Source organism: Gorilla gorilla, chromosome 22 (assembly GCF_029281585.2).
Source record: "Gorilla gorilla gorilla isolate KB3781 chromosome 22, NHGRI_mGorGor1-v2.1_pri, whole genome shotgun sequence".
Taxonomy (NCBI): Eukaryota; Metazoa; Chordata; class Mammalia; order Primates; family Hominidae; genus Gorilla; species Gorilla gorilla.
In genome coordinates this window covers 35,007,606-35,020,352 of record NC_073246.2, presented here as the reverse complement: position 1 = coordinate 35,020,352, position 12,747 = coordinate 35,007,606, and the positions used below count along the sequence as shown (strand labels likewise).

Genomic DNA, 12,747 nt, shown 5'->3' with positions numbered 1-12,747 from the left:
TTCAACATGTGTGGATTCCACATTAATTCTTTTTTTTTTTTGTTTTTTGAAACAGAGTCTCACTCTGTTGCCCAGGCTGGAGTGCAGTGGCACGATCTCAGCTTACTACAACCTCTGCCTCCCGGGTTCAAGCAATTCTCCTGCCTCAGCCTCCCAAGTAGCTGGGATTAATAGGCCTGCACCACCACGCCTGGCTAATTTTTGTATTTTTAGTAGAGATGGGGTTTCCCCTATGTAGGGCAGGGGGGTCTCGAACTCCTGGCTTCAAGTGATCTGCCCACTTCGGCCTCCCGAAGTGCTGGGATTACAGGCCTGAGCCACCACGCCCAGCATGATTCCACATTAATTCTTACGCACACATTTCTGAGCCCATGGCCAGCCCTGACACACTGGCTTTATCCCATCGGATATAAGATGTAATTGGTTGGCTCACTGACCTGTTTATATTTGTTTATATATTTTTTACTCACAGAGGGTCTCCCTGCAGGGGTCGGTCTTCGGAAGAAGATCCAATGAGGACTCAGAGTGTTGGTACCCAGGCTTGGAAAGGTGAGGCCCCTCTGGCAGTTTCTCTACCTCAGCTTTTGTTTTCATTGGTCAATGCCGACATCATTTGGGATGAGTCACTCTTTTGGTGGCTGCTTCCTCAGGGTACTGGGCTCTGCACCCAGTGCCCAGGGACCCTGGTTCTAGTTGGCTGGCCTCTGTCAGCAGTTTCCTGCTTGCCCTTGGGTGAGTTGTTTGCCTTGAATGGCTTCTGGGTGATTTTGTATAAGAAAAAATCTCTTTCCCCTTTAAGGCATATAAGAACTTTGGTCACCAGGCAAAACAAAGGAAAGCTCTATTTGTCAGTGGCTGGGTGGAGGGCAGGAGGACACCCGGGGCCTGACCTGAGCACAGCAGGACCTTGCTATCCCACCAGACCGGAGTACACAGGCCGCATGTGGTAAGAAGTTTTCTCCCCACCCGACTGGCCCCAAATATGAGAAGAGAGGTGGGGCAGGAAAGCTCTTCCTTGTTTTGGTATGAACTTTGTTCACAGAGCCAGGGTCACCTGGGAGCTGGCTCTGGGCATGGCGGGGACCCCATGACCCCATTCTCCTCATTCTCTGGCAAACTGCCACACAGTGATAAGTTTCAGAACCATAAAAATGTGGCCAGAAGCAAGGATGTGGGCCCAGAGTGTCCCCAGAGCCACCACATTCAAGATGCAGGAGGGTTTTTACCTAGTTCTGATACCCCAGAGGAGGACAGAGTCCAAAGCCAGCTTATCCTTTTGGGTCACTCATCTCTGCTCAGAGGCCAGAGAGGACAGACACAGCCGTCTCCATTGCACAGAGGCTGGGGAGGGGTGAGAGGCTCTGTCTATGGGGCACCAACTCTGCGTGCAGTTAGACATTCAGCACGAGGCATAAAGCCTGTGTCTATGACCCCCTCTGTTGTAATGACGGGGCATTCCTTCAACAGCGAGAATTTGTGTGGGACACTTTCACTTCTTGCCAGGCCCATCTTATAAGTTATTGTTTCATCAGTGTATTCATATTATCTGTCCTGAATCTTTTCCTATTTATTAAGAAATTTTACTTCTGCACTTGCGGAAAGTTTATTTTTTAAAAAACTTTATCTACTATCTTGACCCTTAAACTGTAAAGATTTCCAAAATGGAAAACATGAGAGAGAGGGGAAGGTGAGATCTCATTTATTCGGGAAATATTTTTCTGAATACTCCATAAAACGTTCAAAAACATGGAAGGAGGGCTGACTTAAGAGTCCAAAAAGTTGGATTCTAATCCCGATCTCACTTTTCTAGCTGTGTGACCTTGGGCAAATTACTCAACCTCTCTGAGCTTCATTTCTTTCTCTATGGAAAGGAGAGAATAAGATACGCTTCATTTCGTATATTATCCAAATTAGCATGTGTGAAAGAATTTGTCAAAGGTAAGAGACTGTATGTAGGTAAAGCACTGGTATTAGTAATAAAAACAAGATAAACGTACAAAAATGACTTGGGTCATGGTTGCTATGACTTACAGCTGATAATAAAGTAGCTATGGGAAAAAGAGTCATGTACTTTCTAGATCACAGACAAATACAATTATATTTTAGTCGCAGAAAATAGAGCCAAACATTCTATTGGCCCCAGGGTCCCTCTCCACCTGCGAGGTGGGAGGACAGCGTCTGGTCAGCTCAGGGCCTTTAAGAGCAGTGCTGACCAATTGGAAGGCAGAAGAGTCTCTTTCCTCAATCTCATTGGTTGCTAGAGGTGTCTGCCCACCCACCGCCCCATAATAGGCTGAAATGGCTGCTGTCTATACCACCTGCTGATAATTTTTGACTGGTTTTCCTAACTTGAAAAGATGAGTGGGACCCTCTAAATTCTTCTTGTGGGGATTGGAATTGGAAGAGTGAGAGAATCAGTCAAGTGAAGACAGGTGATATTGCAAAAGGACATGTAGGGTGCAGGGTACGGTGGCCCATGAGGGCCATGTGCGAATTGCAGGAATGGAGCCAGGAGGATGGAAGAGGAACCCAGAAAGAAATGGAAACACTATCCGGTGAAAGCAGTGGGGGAGGCAGGGGTGTCTCAACACTGAAACCAGCTCCAGCTTTGCCACAAACTGCCCCGGGGAGGGGAGCCCTGTGTCCTTGGCAGGAGACGCCATCCCATGGGCCAGGGTCACCTGGGAGCTGGCTCTGGGCATGGCGGGGATTTTTTTTGTAGATTTAATGCCGTCTTGTCTAAATAACTGCCTGTTTCTGCCTCAGCATTTACAAGCGAACCTGCCTTTGTTCCATGGCCATAGATCCTACCCCAGTCTGCCGTGTTGAAAATGCAGATCGGGGTGTGGACCGAGAGTGTGGCTGCTGAAGCACAAACCCTCCTGTTGCGAGGGTAACTCAAAACCCGAGCCTACCTGGGTGGGTCCCTGAATCCTCAGAAATACAGACTACACTATGCTGTCCCTTCTGCGTGAAGGGCAGTGGATAAATAAATTAGTTGTATAATAATAATATAAATATTATAGCAACAATAACAAAACAATAGCTAGATTCGTAGTGCCTAGTATGACACTATGCAGTAGACACCAGGCTCTGTGTTGTTTTACATCAGCCCTGTGAGGTAGATAATCCAAGAATTTTACAGAGAAGGAAACTGAAGCCCAGAGAAACTAAGTAGCAAAGTTCCCCAGCCAGTAAGTGTAGAGCTGGCCATAGTCGAACCCCAGAGCTCAGCTCTTGAGCACTACATTAGATGGCTTGTATTGTTGCAGAACCAACAAATCGCAAACAATTAAAACCCCACAGATCGGGTAAGTCAAATCACTCAGCACTTCCATATTATATTTATTTTAGCCACAGACTTCTTATGCTATGGTAAGTCCCTTAAGGGAAGGGATTAGTTTTTCTCTTTGGCCGTAACTCCCTCAGCCTTTGGCGTCAACACCTTCTCACAGTGGGCATCCAGGAAGTTTTGCTGGCCAGCTCTTCTTTCCTGCTCCCTTGTAAAGTTCATGTCCCCTATGCCAAGGAATATCAGCAGCCTGACAATGCACAGTGACTGGGAAATGTATTTTTTAACTTGTGGTACCCATGGTACTTTAAAGTCCAAAAGGATTATGACTTTTTGGTTTTAAAAAACACAAATACCACCAAAGGGAATTCTATAAAAACGAAATCCTCCTCTTCTCATCTTCTGGATGGCATGGCATGCATTCTTCTAGATAATTCTATTTTTATTTTTACTTTTTTGACACAGGTTCTCACTCCATTGCCCAGGCTAGACTGCAGTGGCACAATCATGGTTCACTGCAGCCTCGACCTCCTGGGCTCAGGTGATCCTCCCACCTCAGCCTCCCAAGTAGCTGGGACTACAGGCATGCTCTACCGTGCCTGGCTAATTTTTGTATTTTTTGTAGAGATGGGGTTTTACCACGTTGCCCAGGCTGGTCTGGAACTCCTGGGCTCCAATGATCTGACCACTTTGGCCTCCCAAAGTGCTGTGATTATAGGTGTGAGCCACTGTGCCCAGCCTCTTCTAGACAATTTTATATAGAAACATACAGATATAGATGTAGTTATAGGGCATGTTATACATATGGCTCCCCATCATTCTTTTTAACCGATGCACTGTAAGTTATTCAAACAGTGCTCTATTGATGGAAACTTAGGTTATCATGTTTCATTTTTGGGAATAATATAATCAACCCCCTTGTACATATGTTCTTGCACACTTTGAAGGAATAGCTCAGTAGCATATGGTCCCAGAAGTAGAATTCCTGCATCAGAGGGTGTAAACATTTTACATGTTGGTAGAGACTATCAAATTACTCTCTACAAAGGTTATTTTAACCTGCTTTGCCACCAACAATATATGAAAGGATTTGACCTTGCCCTCACATCCAAAATGTGTATTTCTAAGTTTAATTGGATTCGCATATGTCCTTAGCTGGACTTCTTATAGGTCCCAGATTCCCAGGGCTGCATTTGTTTGCATGGTTGACTGTCACCCTGGGAGCAGTTTTCCTGCTGAAATTAACCAGGATTGATGGAAATAATACAATGTGTGCAACAGCTTCCACATTTAAGCATTAAGGCAAAACCACAATGAAACAAGCTAACAAAACAGAGGTGGAAATTTGTGAGTAAACAGTGAGTGTTTTGCATTCTTCCAAAAATATAAAGTCTAGAAGGTTTTCCACATGGAAATTTCCACTAGCTTTGATATCCTGGGAATACTTTAAATTTCTACTGAAAATGTCTGGAGGAGTTATATAGATGGTAACTGAAGCCATATCGTCATGTCCTGTTAAATTGATTTACATACCTATCACAAAGTTTGGACTGCCAAGGGCCCGTAACTCGGTTTACAGTTGGTTAAATATGGCATTTGTGATTTTTTTTTTTTGAGACAGAATCTCGTTTTGTCACCCACGCTGGAATGCTGTGGCAGGATCTTGGCTCACTGCAACCTCCACCTCCTGGGTACAAGTGAGTCTCCTGCCTCAGCCTCCCGAGTACCTGAGATTATAGGCACACATCACCACGTCCGGCTAATTTTTGTATTTTTAGTAGAGATGGCGTTTCACCATGTTGGCCAGGCTGGTCTCGGACTCCTGACCTCAAGTGATCTGCCTTGGTCTCCCAAAGTGCTGGGATTACAGGTGTGAGCCACCATGCCCAGCTGGCATTTGTGACAATTTTATAAAGAGTTGTTTCCTAGGCTCTGGGTCCAGTTTGTGTTCTCTCGACTAACTGGGAAAAATCAGCTTTCATAATTTCAACCAAAGAGCTTCATTTCTAGAAACCCACCAGTTGTAAGTGCAAAGATTACTCCTAAATTATTTGCAAGCAATTAAAATCTTGGGATTAATTGGAACTGAAGCAAAAGGAAAGAAATCATTTTAAGATATCAAGCCATCCCTATGACTTTATACTTAAGATACAGCAACTGTGCATTCTCATTTTTTAAAAACAAATGACTATGACTGCTACAGAAATAACAATAGACAATTTTGGCCATTTTCATGCCTCATGAAGAAAGCTCTACCTCAGAAATAGGAAGAGGATAAGCCCACTAGCAGTGCAGTTTCTAATCCAACTTTGCCAAATAATTTGGCAAGGGTGAATGCTAAATGGTAATAACGATAAAAATGTTACTTTTTTTTTTTTTGAGACAGAGTCTTACTCTGTCACCCAGGCTGGAGTACAGTGGCTCAATCTCTGCTCACTGCAACCTCCGCCTCCTGGGTTCAAGCGATTCTCCTGCCTCAGTCTCCTGAGTAGCTGGGATTACAGGCATCTGCCACCAAACCTGGCTAATTTTTGTATTTTTAGTAGAGACAGGGTTTCACCATGTTGATCAGGCTGGTCTCGAACTCTTGACCTCAAGTGTTCCACCCGCCTCGGCCTCCCTAAGTGCTGGGATTACAGGCATGAGCCACTGTACCCAGCCAATAAATGTTACTATTATCAAGGGTCAATGTTTATTTAAATGAGTGACTGGTATTCTGGAAGCTGTTTTCCCCCTGAAATTCCAAGAGTCATAGAAACAATGTTACCATTATCTGTTATCATTATGGTAAAAGCTTCCATTTATTAAACTCTCACTATCTATAAGGCATTATGATAAGCATTTCTCATCTATTTTCCAAATTTAGTTTCTGTGAAGAAGGAAATGTTATCCCATGTTTACACCTGAGGATGGGTGCTGAGCAGTTAAGTAGTTTGTGTGAGATGACAGGGCTGGCAAAAGTTCACGTAGGAATTCACCCTCCCCTGTCCATCTCCAGCAAGGTGCTGCGTGTGTCATATCTCAGGTGGCTCTGGCCGCAAAATGGTCCAATACCTGCTTGCACGGGGAAATCACTGAGGGATCGTATTTTATGAAGCATCCTGTGTGCAAAATGTTTTATGCATAGGGGTGGGTTAGGGTTTCTCGCTCTGAAAAACAAAACAAACAGGAATTGGAACAGGTGGAAGGCTTAAGCCGAGCCAGCTTTTTGGTCTGTTCTTCATCATGTCTCAATTTCTGTAATGAAATTTTCCCACCAAACAGCCACACAAATGCCTTGGTCGTGGAGACTGAATTGGGTCTTTTCCGGAGAATGACAGTTCTTCCATTGAAATGGCCCCTTTCTTGGACAGGGTGCTGGAGTGTGTGTGTGTGTCTGTGTGTGTGTGTGTATACTTGTTTGCCTCGTGAAGCGGGCATTCAGGTGGCGCAAGGCTGAGAGTGACTTGTTTGGCTATTTGTGAAGAAGCTGGCAAACTTGGGCCTTCTCCCTGGCAGGGAGGAGAAAGGGCCGCTTGTTTCTGAAATATCAGCAAAAAGGCTGGTGCAGGTGGGGCCCCCATCAGTGAAAAGTTGTTGGAAGCAAAGGCTGCAGGTGCTGCCTCGGGAACACGGACGTGTGCTTCCTGGGTAGGGCGCGGGAGAAAGAGGACTGCCAATCGCCAAATAGAACCACACTGTTGTCCCAGGGGTGAATGAAAAAGATGTTTCAGTGCTGTGGACGGATCTGGATGGTTTGCCACGGAGGACAAAAAGTCTCCTATAAAATTCCATTTACATAGTCCTATCTCACTTGGGCTTTTGGTGACCAGATTCAATTGTGCTGGTGTCCCCTGTGCAGTGTGATATCATAGCTTCAGAGGAAGGCTTTATTTAGAGGTCACACTAGTTTGTCCTGGGGATGTAGTCATTTTTTGTGTCACGGACAATGTTTTACTGTGGAGATATGAGCCAGATGGCTCAGCCACTTGCAGTCCGGAGCTAAACAGTGTCTGTATTGTTGGCGAATAAACAGAATCTATTGTTTGCTGCTCATGAAACTCTAGTGCCCACCACTGTTTAGAGATGAAGTATTTAATAAATTGTTAGGTCTCGCTTAAAGAATCTGTAAAACAACATCTCAGAAGGACACAGGCCTCCAAAAATATAAATCTCATGTGTTCTTAAAAACAGCAAGAACAACAACAACCTTTCTCTTCGGCTTTCTTCCTTCCCCGCCCCCTCCATCTCTTGAGGCCATTCGCTCTTACAGTAGTGAAGGCTCTGATTTTGTTTCTTTCCCATGGCAATCCATATGCTAATATGAGCTGTAACCCTTGTGCGGGGTGGTGGGGGGACAACGTGACGCTTGTGCTCGGCCCCCTCCAATTTTCTCACCCCCTCCAAGCCATGGCTACCTATTTGCCAACACTGAACAGAACAGTGGAGCCTTATGGGGTAGCACGTGTGTCACGGAAATGCGGTTTGGGGATGAGCTTCCTCCCTGCTTCCTGAGATGATGCTCTGAAGATAAAAGGTGTAGTGTCTGGCAAGCTCCTCTCACATGCTGAATTGGCCTCACTCAGTGGGGAAATCTGCTCACTCACCCCAAACAACAACAAAACAACAACAACAAATAACACCACAGCACAGCAACCTGGAAGGACTGAAAAATATTTGTTTCCTTTTGCAGAATGAGTGTAGAGTGTCACTTTCTGAGCATTTACCACTCTTGGCCTTCCCCATCTTTTTTTTTCCAGCATGCATCTTGTCTTTCTAAATAAAGCACACTTTTCCATTTAACTTCGCCCAGCTGTGGCTGGGTATATTGCAATGTCAGAAGTATTCGTTTCCTGCCTTAATTGCAGCCACAGCCAACCTTGACTGGCAAGGAGAAAGCCACTGACAGGTTTGGGCTGTGTCCAGACCTCCTCAGACTTTCTGTCAGCCAACTGTTTGACAGTATATGCAAATGCATGCAAATGCAGGGACACTGGCCGAACACCTGCAGAAAGTGACCATCTCCACTCAGGCTTGGCCTCCCCTGTAACTGGGGGTTTTGAAATGCTGCTTGGTCGCTTTCTGTCAGTTTATTATGCATTTGTCAGCAGAACGTTGGGCTGATAAAAACACTCCTCTTTGTCCTGAAGAGCCGCAGAGCTCCATGTGGAGCTGCAAGTGCCAGGGCTAGTGGGATGGCTCCTGGCCAGCCCTTGTGAATCCTCCCCTCTGTCTGCAGGACCCGAGCGGCAGCATCCGAACTCTTGTGGGCTTGCCCGCATGGAGGAAGGCCTTCTGTTTCCCTGGGTGTAAAGATGTAGGCTTGATGGTGGGGCAACAGAGCGAAAGGCTGGCTCTCTCTAGCAGCTGGAACTTGGCGACTTTGAGGAATAATATGTCCTGGATTTTCAAAAGCCAAAGGAAAATCTGCCCGGGCTGTCAGGGAATTGGAAAGGGGGAGAGGGCCCGCCACCTCAAGCAGGAATGGAACTGCCAGCCACACACACCCCCTCCAGACTGTGGGAAGACAGCCAGGTGGCATGACTCTGGCAGCCACTTGCCGCCCGGCCATCTCGGCTCCCATCTGCTTAGGCCTTCTCTCACTTCCCACAACTTCTCTCTTTAAGAGGTGCTAAGACCAGCCCGTCAGCTGCGATTTAAAAGTGTATGTGAGACTTGTGTGTAGTTTTGAGTTTGGCCTTTTTGAAAGTAAGGCAGGTGACCTAAGTATCGTGGCTCTAAGACTGTGAAGATCGGTGGACCAGACCCAGATTCTGGGGTCTTCCTCGAGCCATCAGTGAGGGAGAAGTAAGATAGGGACACTGCAGACTGGTGTCCTGTGTGGTCCTTAAACATCGACCACCAGAACCGGGGGAAGCATTTTGCATTTCTTTGTGCAGCCAGGCTTTGGTTCTTCAGAGTAATAAGTCATTTGGGAATGGTTGTGCAAAACAGGTCTTCGAAATCTCCCCATCCTCTCTACTTAGAGGTTGGAAGCGCCTTGAAATCTGGGCAACTTCTTGTGTATTTTTGGGAACCTGAATATACACAGCCTAAATATAGGAGCTTGGTGTCTTGAGTATAAATCTATAATCAACTCTGGCAAAATCTGAGGAGTAAGCAGGTATTGCTTGTAATGAAAAACCGGGCTGGGCATGGTGGCCTGTAATCCCGGCACTTTGGAAGGCCGAGGTGGGAGGATCGATTGAACCTGGGAGTCAAGACCAACCTGGGCAACCATTTAGCAAGACCACGTCTCTATAAAAAGTAAAAAACTTTAGCCAGGTGTGGTGGTGAATGCCTGTAGTAATCCCAGCTACTAAGGAGGCTGAGGTGGGAGGATGGCTTGAGTCCAGGAGATCGAGGCTGCAGTGAGCCATGATCATGCTATTGCACTCCAACCTGGGTGACATAGTGAGACTTTAAAAAACAAACAAACAGCTGATATCAGTGTAGACTGCTGATCCAAGTCATTTATACTCCAAAATGGATTGTTCTTTGGCCTAAGAATCATTTTGCCATTCATGCAACTAACATCAATCAAATAATTGCCTACTGTTTCTTGTATATTAAGAGAAGTGAAAAATCATGGTGAAGTCTCTTGAAATGTTTGACCCTGCAGTCTTTTCTCTCTCTAGAAGGAAGAGGCTGATCTTTGGGCTTTCCAAAAGCTGCAGTTCTGGGACCTGGGGGAAAATTGGAGTGCCTGGCTTCCAAGCAGGCATAATGGCTCTCTGCAAGACCAAGTATGTACAAACATCCCTTGAGCAGCCCTGCAAGCCTGATGCTTCACCAATGGGCGCCCGGGCTTCATAACTGCTGAAAATCATGGTGTTGATTATCAGCACAGTGACGGTGCCAGGTGCTGCGGAATCAGTGAGTTTTCTAATTATTGCTTTATTGCCAAGGGAGAAAGAGGGCAGCTTAAACTCAGAAATGTATGTATTAGGTGCCTGTTAAGTACCCACAATGAGCATCTGCTGTTATGGATAAACTGAGGCACAGTGGCATCAATAGAAACAACTCAGGGCATACAGTAGACCAAGGCCATTCATTATTAGCACTAGGATCCCAAAGCCCAGGTGCCAGTGCCTCCACCTGCCTCCTGTTAAATATATCACACAGTGCGTGCAATGAGAAAAACTCTCGCTGGGACCAAATATCCACAGAAAATCGGGGGGATCTGCATCTCAGTGATAAAGGTGATTTGAATTAGAAATATAGGAGGCTTCAAAAAGGGACAGAGACGTGATAGAGGAGGCCTCCAATCAGGCCCTCAGTTCCTTTGAGAATCCATGAGACTGATACTGTGTGTGGTTGTCATAACATCACCAAGGAACGAAAGCGGGAATTTCATCAATGGAGATTTTAGACATTTTCCTAACCCCAATGTCTGGCATAAGGGTGATTAGATCCCGCTCCTCTGTTCAGAAGGCCAGTGCAATTTCTATGGGTATGGTACCAGTTTTGTTTTACTGATTGGAAAGAGAGTTTGATCATACTAGCTGTAATTCATAATGTATGGGCATCTCTTATGCAAATGAGCCCACTCTTTGCCTTAAAAAAAAAAAAAGTCCGGAAAGAAATAAAATGCTACATAAATGGGACCGCTTCGTTTCTCTCCTGCTTGTTCTTTCCCTCTTTCTCTCTCTCTCTTTTAAAAAGTAAACCGAAGGTAGTTGTATTTAAGCAGCTTTAATGTCCTTTCAGGGCTGCACACAGGGTTGTGGTCACTCAGGCAGCAGTAACTTTGAAAAAATGACCCGTCTACACCCAAACAATAACAGAATCCCCCTTTTTATGTTGGAAACGCCCACGGCTTTCTGTGCATCTCCAGACTCCCCACGTAGATGCAACTGTTTGACCAGCCTTCTACTGAACAACTTAATTAAGCAAAAGAAAACGTGTCAGTTTCTGCCAACCTCACAAAAACAGAGCTGTGGGGGTAAAAAGGGTCGGCGAATTAACCCACATTCCTGAACGGGTTCACTAAAGCGAGGCCTGGCTTTGCAGCAATGCCAAGGGGAACCGTGCGCTGGGTTGCCATTCAGATTTATCAAGACATATTGTTCTGTAGATCATACTGAACACAATTAAAGCTGCAGTACCTCGGGGGGCTACAGCTCGGGTGTGAGCTTAGCTTAACTTAAAAAAAAAAAAATCTTGTCACGACACGGTGCCTACCATTGACATTCTGCACTGTTACAGAGACAAAACAGTTCTATCCGACCATATGAAAACAGCAAGTTGTTTTTAGTTTTTTCCCCTCTTTAGTGTCCCTGCCCTCCCTCTTCCCCCGTTTTCCCTCTCCATGAAAGCACATGCAATATGCAAAGCAACTGTATACTCTGCATGCAATTTGTACTAGCCAGACCCAACCCGAATTTAATCTTTTTTTTTTTCTTTTTGTCCTGAGGGCGGGGAAGTGTCCCAGCCTAAATCCTTCTCTGGAAGCTGGGAAAGCAGAGGCCCCAGGAATCCTGTTTCCTAGCCAATTAAATTTAGTTTTCTTTTTTTCTTTTTTTTCAGGCTTGGATTTTGATTTTGCTTCCTTTATGTGAAGCCAGGAGGGAGCTTAGCGCCCAGCACTCCATGCCCCACCCCCACCACATCGCAGCCTCCCACAGTCACCAGGAAAAGCGGGGGCTTTCAGCGGCAGCCAGAAGGAATTCAGAAACATCACATTTCATTTCGGGAAGAATTGGATCAGCACCAGTTTGGTGTTGAGGCCATGAGATTGTGGCATTTTTATCCCAAATTTATCCTCCCTTGGTCTCTCTCAGTGTGTGTGTCTGTAGGAAGTCATCGTGTAGCATTATGCTATGAAGAAAGCATCCCACACTTATTCAGTTGCATCGTCCCACATTCTGGATCGGGAGACACAGACTGAAGTCAACCTGCAGCTGCCTAATTTTGCAGGGAAGCAGCTATCCTGATGTTTGCAGGTTGGAGGCCTCCAAGTGACACACATCAGGAAGAAATGGGCTCTCCAATCCCAGATGAGCTGAAACACAAACGTTTTCTGAGGGAACAGTCAGGAGTCCTATCTTTCTGAGCCCTTTTCGATGCAAGCAACCATTGATGAAGAAGCATTTATGCTTGATACCTATTGCAGGTGTTCTTCGGTGTGGAGATGTCAATGAAAGATTCAAAAGTGGTTCAATTATCAGAAGACCCTATTTGTTTGCTTTTGCCCAGCTTTTGTTTGCTGTGTCACTCAGGGAGAATATAAACAACTTTGGCGAGGTAAGATGGAAAAACATTAGCTGGTACGGAAATGTTCGACGGACAAATGAGAGGACTTGGCAGAAGTTTGGCTTAGAAGATGAATGATAGAGCCCCGGACAGAATGCAATAGTGGCAATAGGCATGCATTCTTTGCAGATGTGCACCGAAGGCTACAGGCTACTGTGTCTTTTTCTTCTGGCTTCTCTCTTGAGCTTCTGACACTGCACAGAAAGTGGGTCGGTCCTCTG

The 12,747-nt window shown here is 45.6% G+C and overlaps 1 long non-coding RNA gene across 2 annotated transcripts; it reads left to right on the top strand.

Annotated features, from left to right (window-relative positions):
• Nucleotides 1-857: 857 nt before the first annotated feature.
• Nucleotides 858-12,437, top strand: LOC109024462 (uncharacterized). Of its 2 annotated transcripts, none has more exons than XR_002003959.3 (3): nt 858-946; nt 9,910-10,147; nt 11,801-12,437. It is a non-coding gene; the product is annotated as an uncharacterized lncRNA (long non-coding RNA). The 2 variants fall into 2 exon arrangements; XR_010132398.1 differs by lacking the exon at nt 858-946 and adding an exon at nt 1,852-1,938.
• Nucleotides 12,438-12,747: the final 310 nt, after the last annotated feature.